This window comes from Dasypus novemcinctus, unplaced genomic scaffold (assembly GCF_030445035.2).
Source record: "Dasypus novemcinctus isolate mDasNov1 unplaced genomic scaffold, mDasNov1.1.hap2 scaffold_132, whole genome shotgun sequence".
NCBI lineage: Eukaryota > Metazoa > Chordata > Mammalia > Cingulata > Dasypodidae > Dasypus > Dasypus novemcinctus.
The window spans coordinates 373,298-388,603 of record NW_026688151.1 but is presented as its reverse complement, the minus strand read 5'-3'; positions in this window follow the sequence as shown (position 1 = coordinate 388,603).

The following is a 15,306-nucleotide window of genomic DNA, read 5'->3' as shown; positions in this document are numbered from 1 at the left end:
TTCACACTAATTGTATGGATCTCCACCGAGTGATATAACCCACTATGACAAAATGAGCATTCACACACTCCCTGGAAGCCTGACCTGTGTAAGATGTCCCTGCTTAAGCATCTTAAACAGGTAAACTTCCTTATTATAATTTCTAAAAAGTTTTCTCAACATTACAGTTTCAACCACATACCTGACAATCTACTATGTCCAAATATTTCCCCACCCTCCCCCCAATTTCTAGGGCCATCTGACACTTCCTCCCATCCCTAGCCCCCCTCAAGCCATCAAAGCTCCACCCAAGTCATCCCTATGCCCCCATTTTATCCCTTCCCTCTACAAATACTTACATACAGCTTATCATAGATTTCACCCATGTAGGTGTTAGCTCTCTTCCAAACTTTCTTTAAGCCTATCAACCAGTCTGTAGCTCTCTGAGACAACTTATCATGTAATATTTGTGCTTCAATGCCTGGGTTGCTTCACTCAACGTAACGTTCTCAAGATTCATCCATGTTATCACATGTGTTTGTACTGTATTCCATCTTATAGCTGAGTAGTAGTCCATTGTATGTATATGCCACATTTTATTTATCCATTCATCTCTTGATGGGCATTTGCATTGATTCCAACTTTTCGCAATAGTAAATAATGCTGCTATGAACATTGGTGTGCATATATCAGTTTGTATCCTTGTTTTCAGTTCTAATGGGTAAATACCCACCAGTGGAATCGCTGGGCCATATGGCAAATCCATAGCTAGTTTTTTTTTTGACAAACCACCAAACTGTTCTCCAGAATGGCTGTATCCTTCTGCATTTCCACTAGCATTCCTCCACATCCTCTCCAGTACTTGTAATCTTCTGTGTTTTTGATAGCTGCCAGTCTTGTGGGAGAAGATGGTATCTCATTGTACTTTTGATTTGCATTTCCCTAATATCTAGTGATTTTGAGCATTTTTCATGTGCTTTTTAGTCATTTGCATTTCTTATTTGGAGAAGTTTCTATTTAAGTCTTGCCACTTTTTAAAATGGGTGGGTTGTCTTTTTATTTTTGAGATATAGGAATTCTTTATATTTGAAGGATATTGGTCTCCTATCAGATATATGGTTACCAAATATTTTTACCCATGGGGTAGGCTCTCTTTTCATTTTCTTGACAACGTCCTTTGAGGTGCAAAAGGCTTTAATTTTGAAGAAGTCTCATGTATCTATTTGTTCTTCTACTCGTGCTTCTGGTGTGAAGTACATGAAGCCATTTCCTATTACAAGGTCCTGTAGGTGTTTCCCTACATTGCATTCTAAGGTCCTTATGGTCTTATGGTCTTGGCTCTTATATTCAGGTCTTTGATCTATCTTGAGTTGATTTTTTTATAAGGTGTGAGTTGGTAATCCTCTTTCAGTGGGTTTGGTGGTCTTGTAAATATCATATGACTGTATCTATGAGGACCTATATCAGAATTTTCAAATTGGTTCCATTGGTCAGTTTGTCTCTCCTTGTGCCAGTACCATGCTGTTTTCACTACTGTACTATGTTTTGAAGTCAGGTAGTGTAATTCCTCCAATTTTGTTTTATCTTTTTCAATATGTCTTTGGCTATTCGGGGCCTCTTTCCTTTCCAAATAAATTTCTTAGTGAGTTTTTCTATTTCACTAAAGAATGTTGTGTTGATTTTCATTGGGATTACATTGAATGTGTAGATCAGTTTTGGTAGGATAGACATCTTAATAATATTTAGCCTTCTTATCCATGAACAGGGAGTATTCTTCCATTTATTTAAGTCTTCTTTGATTTCCTTGAACAGTGTTGTGTAGTTTTCTGTGTATAAATTTTGTACATCTTTAGTTAAATTTATTTCTAGGTATTTGATTTTTTAAGTTACTATTGCAAATGGTATTTTTTCTTGATTTCCTCCTCAGGTTTTTCATTAGTGTTGTACAGACATGCTACTGATTTTTGTGCATTGATCTCATAACCTGTGACATTACTGAACTCATTTATAAATTCTAGAAGCTTTGTTGTAGATTTCTCAGGGTTTTCTATGTATAGGGTCATATCATCTGCAAATAGTGGAATTTTGACTTCTTCTTTTCAAATTTGAATGCCTTTTATGTCTGGTTCTTGCCTCAATGCTCAGGCAAGTACTTCTAACACAATATTAAATAGAAGGGGTAATAATGGGCATCGTTGTCTTGTTCTTGATCTTAGAGGGAAAGATTTTCAGATTTCAAAATTGTAAATGATGTTAACTGGGGGTTTTCCATATATATCTTTTATCATGTTCAGAAAGTTTCCATCTACTCCAATCTTTTGCAGAGTTTTTATTAAGAAATAGTGCTGTATTTTGTCAAATGCTTTTTCTGCATCTGCCGATATGATCATGTGATTTCTTTCCTTCAATCTGTTTATGTTGTGTTTACATTAGTGTATTTTCTTATGTTGAACCATCCTTGCATACGAGGAATGAATTCCTCCTGGTCATGGTGTATAATTCGTTTAATGTGCTGCTGAATATGATTAGTAAGTATTTTGTTGAGGATTTCCACATCTATGTTCATTAGAGAGATTGGTCTGTAATTTTCCTTTCCTGTGGCGTCTTTGTTCAGCTTTGATATTAGGGCAATATTGGCATCATAGTATAAGTTAAGCAATGTTCTTCTGTTTCAATTTTTTGGAAGAGTTTCAGCAAGATTGGCATTAGTTCTTTATGGAAAGTTTGGTAGAATTCACCTCTGAAGCCATTTGGCCCAGAACTCTTATTACTTGGGAGGCTTTTAATGACTGATTTTATATCTTTAGTTGTGGTTGATTTATTGAGATTGTCAGTTTCCTCTTTCATTAATATAGGTTGCTTATGTGTTTGAAGGAATTTGTCCATTTTCTCTGAATTTTCATTTTTGTTGGAATATAGTTTTTCAAAGTATCCTCTTATGATAGTCTTTTTTCTGTGGGGTCAGTGGTGATATCCCCTTTCTCATTTCTTATTTTCTGTATTTGCATCTTTTTTTTTTTCTTGTTAGTCTAGCTAAGGGTTTGTCAATTTTATAGATCTTGTCAAAGAACTGGCTCTTGGTTTTGTTTATTTTTTCAAGTCCTTTCTTATTTTTTCATTTAGTTCTGCTCTGATCTTTGTTATTTCTTTCCTTTTCCTTTGCGTTTACTTTGTCATTGTTTTTTTTTTTACTAAATCCTCCAACTGTGAAGTTAGTTTTTCAATTTTAACTCTTCTTTTATCACGTGTGAATTTATGACTATAAATTGCCCTCTCAGTACCACTTTTGCTGCATCCCATAAGTTTTGATATGTGCATTATCATTTTCATTTGTTTCAAGGTAGTTATTGATTTCTTTTGAGAGTTCCTCCTTGACCCACTGTTTTTCTAAGAGTGTTTTATTTAACTTTCATATCTTGTTGCCAAATCCAGGTCTCTGACCTTTGCAGATTTCCAGCTTCATTTCACTGTAGTCAGAGAAATTATTTTGTATGATTTCAAACTTTCTGAATTCACTGAGACTTTCCCAGCAACCTATCCTGTTGTCTATCTTGGAGAATGTTCCATGTGCACTTGAGAAGAATGTTTATCCTGCTTTATTTGGGTGTAATGTTCTGTATATGTCTATTAGGTCCAGTTCCTCTAATATATTGTTCAAAGTCTTTTCTTCTTTATTGACTTTCTTTTGAGATGTTCTGTCCAAAGGTGATAGTGGTGTATTAAAGTCCCCCACTATAACTGTAGAGGCATCAATTCCTTCCCTTATTTTCTTCAGTGTTTGTCTTACATATTTGTAGGCACCCTTGTTAGGAGTGTAATGTTTTTTGTTTGTTTTTGTTTTTGTTGTTAACGATGTATTTATTTATTTCTCTCCCCTCCCCCCCACACTAGTTGTCTGTTCTCTCTCTTTTTGCTGCATCTTCTTTGTCCGCTTCTGTTGTCAGTGGCATTGGAATCTGTGTTTCTTTTTGTTGCATCATCTTGCTGTGTCAGCTCTCTGTGTGTGCAGTGCCATTCCTGAGTAGGCTGAACTTTCTTTCCCACTGAGCAGCTCTCCTTACAGGGTGCACTCCTTACGCTTGGGGCTCCCCTACACGGGGACACCCCTGCATGGCACAACAATCCATGTGCGCATCAGCACTATGCATGGGACAGCTCCACATGGGTCAAGGAGGCCCCAAGTAGGTCCAGGGTTTGAACCGCGGACCTCCCATGTGGTAGACAGATGCCCTAATCACTGAGTCAAGTCTGCTTCCCAGGAGCATAAATGTTTATACCTGTTCTTTCCTTTTTGAATGATTATCCCTTTCACTAATATGTAGAGTCCATATTTGTCTCTCACAATTATTTTGCATTTAAACTCTATTTTGTCTGATATTAACATAGTTACTCCTGCCCATTTTTGGTTATTATTTGCCTGTAAGATGTTTTCCAGCTATTCACTTTCAACCTCCTTGAATCCCTAAGTCTAAGATGTTTTTCATGTAGACAACATATAGATGGATCATACTTTATTATCCAATCTTCCAGTCTGAGTCCCTTGACAGGTGAGTTTAATCCATTGACATTCTGTGTTATCACTTTCAAGGAATTATTTATATTAGCCATATTTTCTTTGGATTTGTGTTTGTTATATTTTGTTTGGTTTTTTACTTTTTTTTTGTCTTTTTATTGTTCTTACACTCTCCTCCAACTCTGTCTCTCCTGTTTTTTATCTTTCCTCCTATAGAACTTCCTTTAGTATTTCTTGAAGTGCAGGATTCTTGTTGGTATAATCTATTAATTTCTGTTTGTCTGTGAATATTTGAACTCTCTATCATATTGAATGTCAGTTTAGGTGGACAGAGTATTCTTTTTTGGAAATTATTTCTTTTAGTAATTTGACTATATCATACCACTGCCTTCTTGCCTCCTTGGTTTGAGATGAGAAATCAGCACTTAGTTTTATGAAGCCTCCTTTGCATGTGATGTTTCTCTTTTCTCCTGCTGCTTTTAGTATTTTCTCTTTGTCTTGAGCATTGGATAATTTGACAAGTATGTGTCTTTGGGTAGGCCTGTTGGGATTTATGCTATTTAGGGTGCATTGTGCTTCCTGGATGTGGACATTCATCTCCCTCAATAGGTTTGGGAGGTTTTAACCCATTATTTCCTCCAACACCCCTTCTGCTCCCTTTCCCTTCTCTTCTTATTCTGGGATGCCTATAATGCATATGTTTTCACATTTTGCTTTGTCATTCAGGTCCCAAAGACCCTGTTGAATTTTTTCTCTCTTTTTATCTATCAATTCTACTGTCTGTTTGATTTAGCATGTACTATCTTCCATAGTGGAAGACAGTACATCACTAGTTCTTTCCTCTCCCTCTTCAAATCTGCTGTTATTTGCTGAGAGTGTATTTTTGATTTCTTGGATTGTGCTGTTACTCCCCATCATACCCATTGTCTTTTTTTTGCATGATTGCAATTTCTTCTGTATGCTCTCTAAGTGTTTTCTTCATAGTCTTATCTCTTCCTTCACCTCATTAAATTGGCCCCTATTAAATGTTTTGAGAGATTTAATTACTTGTTTGATGTTCTGCTCTTCTTCCTACTTTTTAGTTTGTTCATTGGATTGGGTCATGTTTTCCTGATTATTGGTTTGGCTTGTAGTTTTTTGTTGCTGCCTGGTCATCATTTTATCTTGGTCGTTGATTAGCTTCTTTGTCTAGTGTCAGGGTTTAATTAGTTGCTGCTTTTCATGTGTGTTAAGTCTTCTCTTTGCCATTTTGTTCTTCTTATTCTATTTCTGTCCTGTTGGCTAAGTTCACTTGAAGGAAAATATTAGGGTAAGTGAAAGCAAAAAGAGTAAGAAAAGAAAAAAGTATAATAGGAGTATTGTTAGTAAATATTAGCAGAAGAACCATGCGAGATCTAGAAGAATGGGTATTAGACTCATGTAGGCTGTGTAGAGTTATAACAGTAAGAAAAATGGAGTATTTATAATGAGACAGTAACCTGAATATGGTGAGGAATATAGTATTAATTAAAAGACCAGTGTGGTCAGGAAAGTGGGAAGAGAAAGGAAAGGACAATAATATAGAGAGTGAATAAAAGACAGAAAACAGTACAAAGGTATTAGAAATAAAAATTGGGGGCTAAATTAAGAGCAGTGGAATGTAAGAAAAGCACTAAATGATGGAGGATAGAAAGATGTAGAGGAAAGGGTTAAGTATTGGTAGCCAAAATCAGTACACACAGAAAAGAGGAAATAGAGGATGAGGAAACACAGCAAATGTGAATCACTCCCTGCCACACCTAATATAAAAAATATAAAAAAGAAGAGAAAGGGTAAAAAAGGGGGAACAGTGGGGGTGGAAATTCAAGCAAGAAAAGGGGGATGAAGAAGAAGAGGAGGAGGAGGAGAAGATGGAGGAGGGGGAGGAGGAAAGGGCTGTGGGGTTATAAAGAGGAAGGAAAAACAAAAAAATAAACCAATAAAAAAGACCAACATTTCAAGCAAGGAATCCTCTTTGCATTTAAATAAAATGCTTAGGAGTCTGACCTTCCCCCTTTCTCCCTTTTTCCCTTCTCTCTCTCCCAGGGCAGCAGGAAAGCTGTGTGAGGTGCCCAGTAGGAGAATCGAGTGGGTCCTTGGTGAACCAAATCCCACAGAAAACAATGTCTCTTAATTTCCAAAGAGAGCGTGCCCACACATCACCAGGAACACCAAATATGCTAATGGAAGTTTTCAAAACACATCTTTTTTTTTTTTTGATTTTTTTTATTGACTTTGTAATAATATTACCTTAAAAATGTATATGTGAGGTCCCATTCAACCCCACCCCCCCACCCCACCTCTCCCCCCCCCCCAGCAACAATCGTTCCCATCATCATGACACATCCATTGGATTTGGTAAGTACATCTTTGGGCACCTCTGCTCCTCATAGTCAATGGTCCACATCATGGCCCATACTCTCCTCCATTCCATCCAGTGGGCCCTGTGAGGATTTACAATGTCTGGTGATTGCCTCTGAAGCACCATCCAGGGCAGCTCCTTGTCCCAAAGTCGCCTCCACCTCTCATCTCTTCCTGCCTTTCCCCATACCCATCAGCCACTATGTCCACTTTAACCAATCCAATGCCACCTCTTCTATGTGGAAATTGGATTGGTTGTGTCCTTTGCACCTCTATGTCAAGAGGAGGCTCAGATTCCACATGGATGCTGGATGCAATCCTCCCATTTTCAGTTGTAATCACTCTAGGCTCCATGGTGTGGTGGTTGTCCTTCTTCACCTCCATCTTAGCTGAGTGTGGTAAGTCCAATAAATCAGATTGTAGGTGCTGGAGTCTGTTGAGGCTCAGGATCTGGCTATCACATTGTCAGTCCAGAGATTCAAATCCCCCAAACATATCTCAAACCCCAACATTAACTGCACCTCCAGCACATTAGCATGAAAGTCTTATGAAGGGAGATCCCATCTGAGTCCAGATTCATCACACATAAACACCATTTCCAAAGAGGGGCCATCTGCCCTGGTAGTCAACCCCATCGGCCATGACCATAACTCCCATGGGTCTCTTTAGCCCTCAAAGGAACCAATATCTGGGGGTTGTATCTGCTTTATCTGTCTCTCTGACTCTGCTCAGTTGTGCATGAGGGCAATCCTTCTGCCAGCCTCCAGACTCTTTTTTAAAAACTCGTAGCCATATAAACTCATTTCTCCTTTCCATTTCCCCCTTACTTTAGGTCAAACAGCATTTTAAAGTCACGGTATTTTATGTAGACAGGGATATTCTGCTGATCCGCATTGAACCTTCTGTATAAGGTCATTTTCCAGTTGCATCATCAGTTGGTAGTTGATAGTGGTCCCTCGTAGCCAGGGAGGCTCATCCCCGGGTGTCATGTCCCACGCTGGGGGGAAGGCATTGCATTTACATGCTGAGTTTGGCTTCGAGACTGGCCACCATATAATGGCCTTTATCTGTCATTGCAAAGCCATTCAGAACAACTCCAAGTCCCCAAAATTCCCCCATGTTACAACTGTTTTTCCCTCTCCTTGCCCTCAGATCCTCCAGCGATCACTGCCTCCACACCAATGTTATAATTTCTTCCATTGCTAGAATTACAATAAGTAACAATAAGTATAGACAATAAGGCTATAGAAGAATACCAGTAAGTCCACTCTAGTCCATAGTTCTTTCCCATTCTTAAGGATTCTGGGATGGTGATGCCCAATCCACCTTTAATTGAGAGGGGAGTTTGATCCCATATATGGATGGGATGCTCTTGCTGGCAGTTATAGGCTTTCTTATTTCCTTGGTATAGTGGTTGCCCATCCTCACCTCTTTGTTAATTGCCCTGGGTGAGTCCAATGAACTGGAGAGTAGGTGTTGCAACTCCACTGAGGCTCAGGGCACAGCTGGCACATGGGCAGTCCAAAGACTTAAGTTTCTTGGGTGTACACCTACTAACACCATCACCAACTATAAGTTCAAATAGAAGGGACAGATGAGCTATGTGTAGGGAAGTCATAACTGAGTCCCAACTCTGTCACAATGGGGAGCACAGACCCCAAGGTAGGCCCACTGGGAAGGCACCAAATTCCTGACCTATCTACCATGACCATAGGACCTAGGTGTCTCCAGAGCTCTCAGGAGATTCACTATTTGGGGAAGTATCTATTTTGGCAGTCTATGAGATCCTGCTGAGATGTGCATAAGTGCTACCTCTGAAATGACCTCCCAATTCACTTTGAAGTCTCTCAGCCTTATAAACTCGTTTGTCTTTGCATTCCCCCCCTTTTCTTTTACATCTTTTTCCAGTTACCCTGCTTTGTGATTGGTGAAGGCTCATCCCTAGGAGTCATGTCCTACTCTGGGGGGAAGACAACGCATTTGTATGCTGAATTTGTCTTAGAAAGAGGCTACATTTGAGCAACAAGGAGGATCTCAGAAGGTAACTTTTAGGCACCCTAAACACAAGGCTAAGTTTCAATTTCAAGAGCAAAGGATTATAAGCACAGTCATCAATATCAAGGGTCCATCAATGGGCCATTTTTCTTCACTAGTCATTGCCCCTGTACTTGAGGGATTGCTGCTGTTCCATTAGAGAATGTAGCAGAGCTCTCCAGGATTAGAATTCAATATTCTCTCAGTTATTGTGTGTCTCTCCATCCACTGGGGCAATGCCACATGAATATTTGAAAACATTTATATACCTTATGTGTATTTCCAGGTGAAATTCCTCCCATGTATCCCTCATTACTGACACTCCATACTAATGATTCTCCCCTTCACCAATTGTAACTCTTCTGTGATCCAAAGCTTCTTCAAAAATGAAGCCAATAAAATAGCCAAATACAATTATTAGGAAAATCAAATAATAATGATAGGTTAAATATTAAAAATAAAATACAGAAAAAATTTAAAATAAAATTTAAAATTTGGGATATTACAAAATAATGAAAACTATTATTTTTTTAAAAACTTTTTTCTTTCATCAGTTTAATATATATTGTACTGTGTGTATACTGACATTTCCTTCCATTTACTCCATTTTGTTTATTCAATTAAACAAAACTATAAAATTTTGTTTTCAAAGAAGTTTTAGTTCACAGAAAAGTCACAAACAGCATATAGGGGACTCCCATATACCCAAAATCCTCCCCCATTTTCCCCTTCCCATGTTAATACCGTTTTATATGTGGATGGTACATTTGTTTCAACTGTTATACAAGCAGTAAATCATAGCTACTAACCACGGTCAATGGTTTATATTGTGGTTTACATTTTACAGCACATACATTTATAAATTTTGATGACATTTAACATGACCAGTGTCCATCATTGTAAGATCATATAGAACACTTCCATTGCCCAATAAATACCCCTCTTTCATGTACTCTATGTGCTCCCTCTGCCTCCCCTTGGGGCCAATATTGATCATCTGGCTTCACTACTTGGATAAGATTCATAGTTACTTGCAACACTGAAGTCTTGACATTCTGGTTTGTCCTCCCCTCCTAGGAATCACCTATGCCCTCAAATGACTCCTGTCCCATTGTTTGAGAAGATATAGGTTCTCCCCAGGATGGGAGTTAAACAGTTTCCCACTCATTATGTGGGTTTTCCCACACCGACCCAAAACATTATGACAAAATGATCTCTCACACTCTTCCTGGAAGCCTGCACCAGGTGCACCCTGTCCTGAATGCTCCCCATCCAACACCATAAGGCAGTAACCCTCCCTTGTCATATTGCCATAGGAGGGTTCTCAACTTTTTACATTCAGCCACATACCTGACAACTCCCAGTGTTCACATGGTCCATTGCCCAACCCTCCCCCAATTCCATGAGCCATCCAACCTACCCTCACTACCCCACCCCTGTCAAACCAGCAATGCCTAACCCAATAGTATCACCAATGTTTTGTCATAGTACTTCACTACCCAATGACACACTTTCACCTTATCATAGATTTGGTCCACATGGGCATTGGCTCACAAACTTCTCCATTTGTTTTTCCTCTAAATATCTCTTACAGACAATAGCTCTCTGAGTCTGCTTGATTTGCTTAATTTATATCAAAAGTCATGTAATATTGGTCCTTCAATGTCTGACTTGCTTCACTCAACATAAGGACCTCAAGGTTCATCCATGTTATTCCATGAGCTAGTTCCGTATTCTTTCTTTTTACTTATTAAATTGTATGTTTCTTAAAGATACATAGATCACAAAATAAAGTTGTATTAAAAAAAGTAAAAGGTTCTTCCATTTCCCACACACCACCCTCCTACTCCTCCCACATCAAAAACCTTGTTTATCATTGTGGCATATTATTTGCATTTTGGAGCACTGCCAGACCGCATGGATTATAGTTTACATTGTAGTTTACACTCTCCCCAGTACATTCAGTGGGTTATGGCAGGATATATAATGTCCAGCATCTGTCCCTGCAATATCATTTTTGACAACCTCAAGTAGCAAAAATGTCCCACATCTCAACTCTTCCTTCTCCCTTCCCTCAGCAACTACCATAGCCACTTTCCCCAGATCAATGCTACAGCTGCTTCCCTTACTATTCAAAATGATTCTACAGTAGAATACCATTAAGCTCACACTATTCCATAATTTATTCCTCCATCCTGTAGACCTTGGGTTGGTGATGTCCATTCCACCCCTATACTGAGAGGGGACTTATTCCAACATGGTTGGTGGATGTGATTCTCTTATTTAAGTTGTAGGCAATCTCAGTTCCCTGGTGTGGTGGTTAGCCATTTTCACTTTCCTGTTAGCTGGCCGGTGTTCAACAAAAGAGAATAGGAGGTTCAACAAACCAGAGAATAGGAGGTTCTAATCTGCTGAGGCTTAGAGCCCAGCTGCCACATGGCCAGTCCATAGCTTCAAGTCTTCTTAGGATACACCAACCCCAGTGAAAAACTACAAATTCAGTAAAAGTGACAAAAGAGGCATGTGTAGAAAGGTCACATCTGAGTCCAACTCCATCACACTCAGGAGCACAATTTCCATAGTAAGGCCCACTCCAGAGGCATCTGTCATGACCGTAGAATCTGTGTGTCTCCATACCTCTCAGGAGCACCAATACCTGGAGTTGTATCTACTTTGTCTTTCTCTTTTCCCCATTTTTAAAAGGGTTGTTTGTCTTTTGTTTTTAGATATGTTTTCTTTATATATGCTGTATGTTAGGCTCCTATCAGATATATAATTACCAAATATTTTCTTCCATCACATCTTTGAGGTGTAAAAGTTTTAATTTTGAGGAGTGCCCATTTATCTATTTTTTCTTTCACTGCTTGGGATTTGGATGTGAAGTTCAAGCCAAACTCAGAATGTAAATGCATTACCTTCCCCCCATCATGGGACACAACTCCCAGGGATGAACCTCCCTGGTGCTGAGGAATTACTACCAAGCACCAGCTGGTGATGTAACTAGAAAAAGACTTTGAATAAAAGGGTCAACTCAGAAGAGCAGAATACCTCAGCCTATATGTAATATTAGGCGTTAAAAACTGCTTTATGATCTTGAATAAAAGGGGGAAATGAAAAGAACAAATGAGTTTATATGGCTATGAGTCTCTAAAAGAGAGTCAGGAGGTCATCAGAGAGGTTGTGCTTACACACACCTCAGCAAGGTCCCAGAGACAGCCAAAGTAGATACAACCTCAGGTACTGGTTCTCCTGAGGGCTATAGAGACCCACAGGTTCTATGGTCATGGCAGATGGCTCCGGAGTTCAGTGCCATGTCAGTGGGCCCTACTTTGGAGTTTGTGTTCCTGAGTGTGATGGAGTTAGATTCACATATGACCTTTCTACACATGCCTATTCTGTCACTTTTACTGGACCTGTGGTTAGCACTGAAGTTGGTGTATATTCAGGAGACCTGAATCTCTGGACTGTCCATGTGATAGTCAGGCCCTAAGCCTCAGCAGACTTGCAACTTATACTGTCTGGTTTATTGGACTTACCCTGGCCACCTAACAGAGAGGTGAAGAAGGTCAACCACCACACCACAGAGCCAAGAGTGCCTACACCTGCAAGCAGGAAAATTGCATCCTTCATCCATGTGGAACCTAAGCTCCTGCAATATAGAGGTGGAGTGGACATAAACATCCCAGGGTCCACAGGCTGGAGGATTAGAGTATGGATTAGAGTAAACTTACTGATATTTTACTGCGACGGTTTCCTTGGTCAGTAGAGGTGGGGTCTGGCTGCGGACGAGGGGTCAGTCCAGCTCTGGACGAGGGGTCGGCCCCGCTTGAGACGAGGGGTCGGTCCCACTTGGGATGAGGGGTCTGTCCGGCAGCAGACGAGGGATCCGTCTGGTGGAGTTGCCTTGCCCCACGTTGGGCGCCAGCTGCGACGGCTTGCTCGGTCGGTAGAGGTGGGGTCTGGCTGTGGACGAGGGGTCGGTCCAGCTTAGGACGAGGGGTCGGTCCCGCTTGGGATGAGGGGTCGGTCCGGCAGCAGACGAGGGATCGGTCTCACAGGGGTTGCACGGTTTGGCTGACGGGGTCGCCCGGTGAAGCCGGCAATGAAGGGGTTGCCTGGAGAAGCAGGCGATGAACTGGAGACAAGGGAGGCCAGGCCCTTGCCGGGGGCTCTCAGGACTGGAGGGTGCACGGCGGAAGAACCACCGCGGAGACAAGGTAAACACACAAGTCCACTTTATCGAGGGAGAGGCAACAGTTTTATAGGGGCTGGGGAAGGCTGATTGGTCGAAGCCACGCCCTGTTCTGATTGGTTGCCGGAGAAAGGTCAGTGAGCGGTACTGGATGGGGGAGGGGTGGTGATTAGGGATTGGCTGTCGCTATTGCTGGGGGAAGGGGCAGGGTTTAGGGATTGGTGGCTGCTGTTGCTGGGGTGGAGGGCAGACGAGTTTCCCGCCCACTCCTGGCTGTTGCTGCTGTCGGGGGAAGTGAAGAGGGCAGACTGGATTTTTCCGCCCATGCCTGGCTGTTGCTGCTGTTGGTGGGAGGGAAAAGGGCAGACTGGATTTTTCCTCCCACGCCTGGCTGTTGCTGATGTCGGGGGAGGGGAAAAGGGCAGACTGGAATTTTCCGCCCTGTGCCTGCACAGGGAGAAAGAAGAAGAAGGGTGCTGCCCCACAGGCATCGTGTGGCGCCATCCGGGAGGAGGGGCAGCTGTGGAAGCATGGCTGCCAAGAAGGGGAGACCCGAGGGCACTCTGCGCCCATGTCGAGCTCCCTTCGGGGGTGGCGGTGAGTCCGACCAGCCACCCTTATGGGGGCAGCAGCTTGGCCTGCCATGGCCGCTCCCCTGCCAGGCCAGCAAACCACACTTCAGCCTGAGGTGTGACCGCATTCTACTATGGAACTATTGTGATTAGTAATGGAAGAATTTGTAGCATTGATGTGGAGAAAGTGGCCACAGTACCTGCTGAGGTTAGGGAGAAGGAAGAAGAGATATGATGTGTGGGCATTTTCAGGACTTGGAGTTGTCCTCGGTGGTACTGCAAGGAAAGACACTGTACAATGTATGTCCTGCCATGGCTCTCTAGGTGGACTGGGGGAGAGTGTAAACTACAATGTAAACCATTTTCCATGTGCTCCAAATTATATTCACCAAATGCAATGAATATCCCACAATCATGAAAGAAGTTGTTGATGTGGGTGGAGTGGGGTGAGGGGGGTGGGGGGTATATGGAAGCCTCATATTTTTTTAATGTAACATTAAAAACAATAAAGACATGAAAAAATATTCCCTATTACAAGGTCCTGTAAATGTTCCACTAGATTATCTTTCAAGGTCTTTATGCTGTTTGCTCTTACATTTAGATCTTTGATCAATCCTGAGTTGATTTTTGTATATAGTGTGAGATGGTGTTTCTTTCAAATTCTTTTGGATATGGATTCCAGTTTTCCAAGCACAATTTGTTGGAGATGCCATTCTCTCCCAGTTGAATGTGTTTGGTGGCCTTTTTGAATATCTGATTCTATATCAGAACTCTCAATTTGGCTCAATTTGTTGGTATGTTTATCCTTGTGTCAATACCATGAAGTTTTGACCACTGTAGCTTTATAGAATGTTTTAAAGTCAAAAAGTGTGATTCCTCCAATTTCATTTTTCTTTTTCAATATATCTTTTGCTATTTGGGGACACTTGCCCTTGCATTTAAATTTCATATTTAGTTTTTCCAATTCAATAAAAAGGATGTGTTGATTTCTATTGAGATTGTTTTAAATGTGTAGATCATTTTCAGTAGGATGGACATCTTAATGAAGTTTGGTCTTCCCATCCATGAAAATGGAATATTCTTCATTTTTAAAAAAGTCTTCTTTGATTTACTTTAACAGGGCTGTGTAGTTTTCTGTGTAGAAATCTTTTACATTTTCGATAAGTTTATTCCTAGGTATTGGATTCTTTTATTTGCTCTTGTACATTGGATTTTTGTCATGATTTCCTTCACAGATTGCTCATTACTAGTGTACAGAAATGCTACTGACTTTAGTGCATTAATATTATAACCTGTGACATTACTGAAATAATTTATAAGTTCTACAAGTTTTGGTGTAGATTTCTCAGGGCCTTTCATACATTGGATCATGATATCTGCAAATAGTGAAATTTTGACTTCTTCCTTTCAATTTGGATGCATTTTAGATCTTTTTCTTGCCTAAGTGCTTGAGTAAGTACTTCTAACACAATGTTAAATAGAAGCAGGGGCAGTGGAGATCGTTGTCTTGTTCTTGATCTTAGTGGGAAAGGTTTTAGGATTTCACCATTGTACATGTTGTTAGCTGTGGCTTTTTCATACATACTCCAATTCAAAAATTTTCCTCCTATTACTATCTCTTTTGCAGGATTTTTATC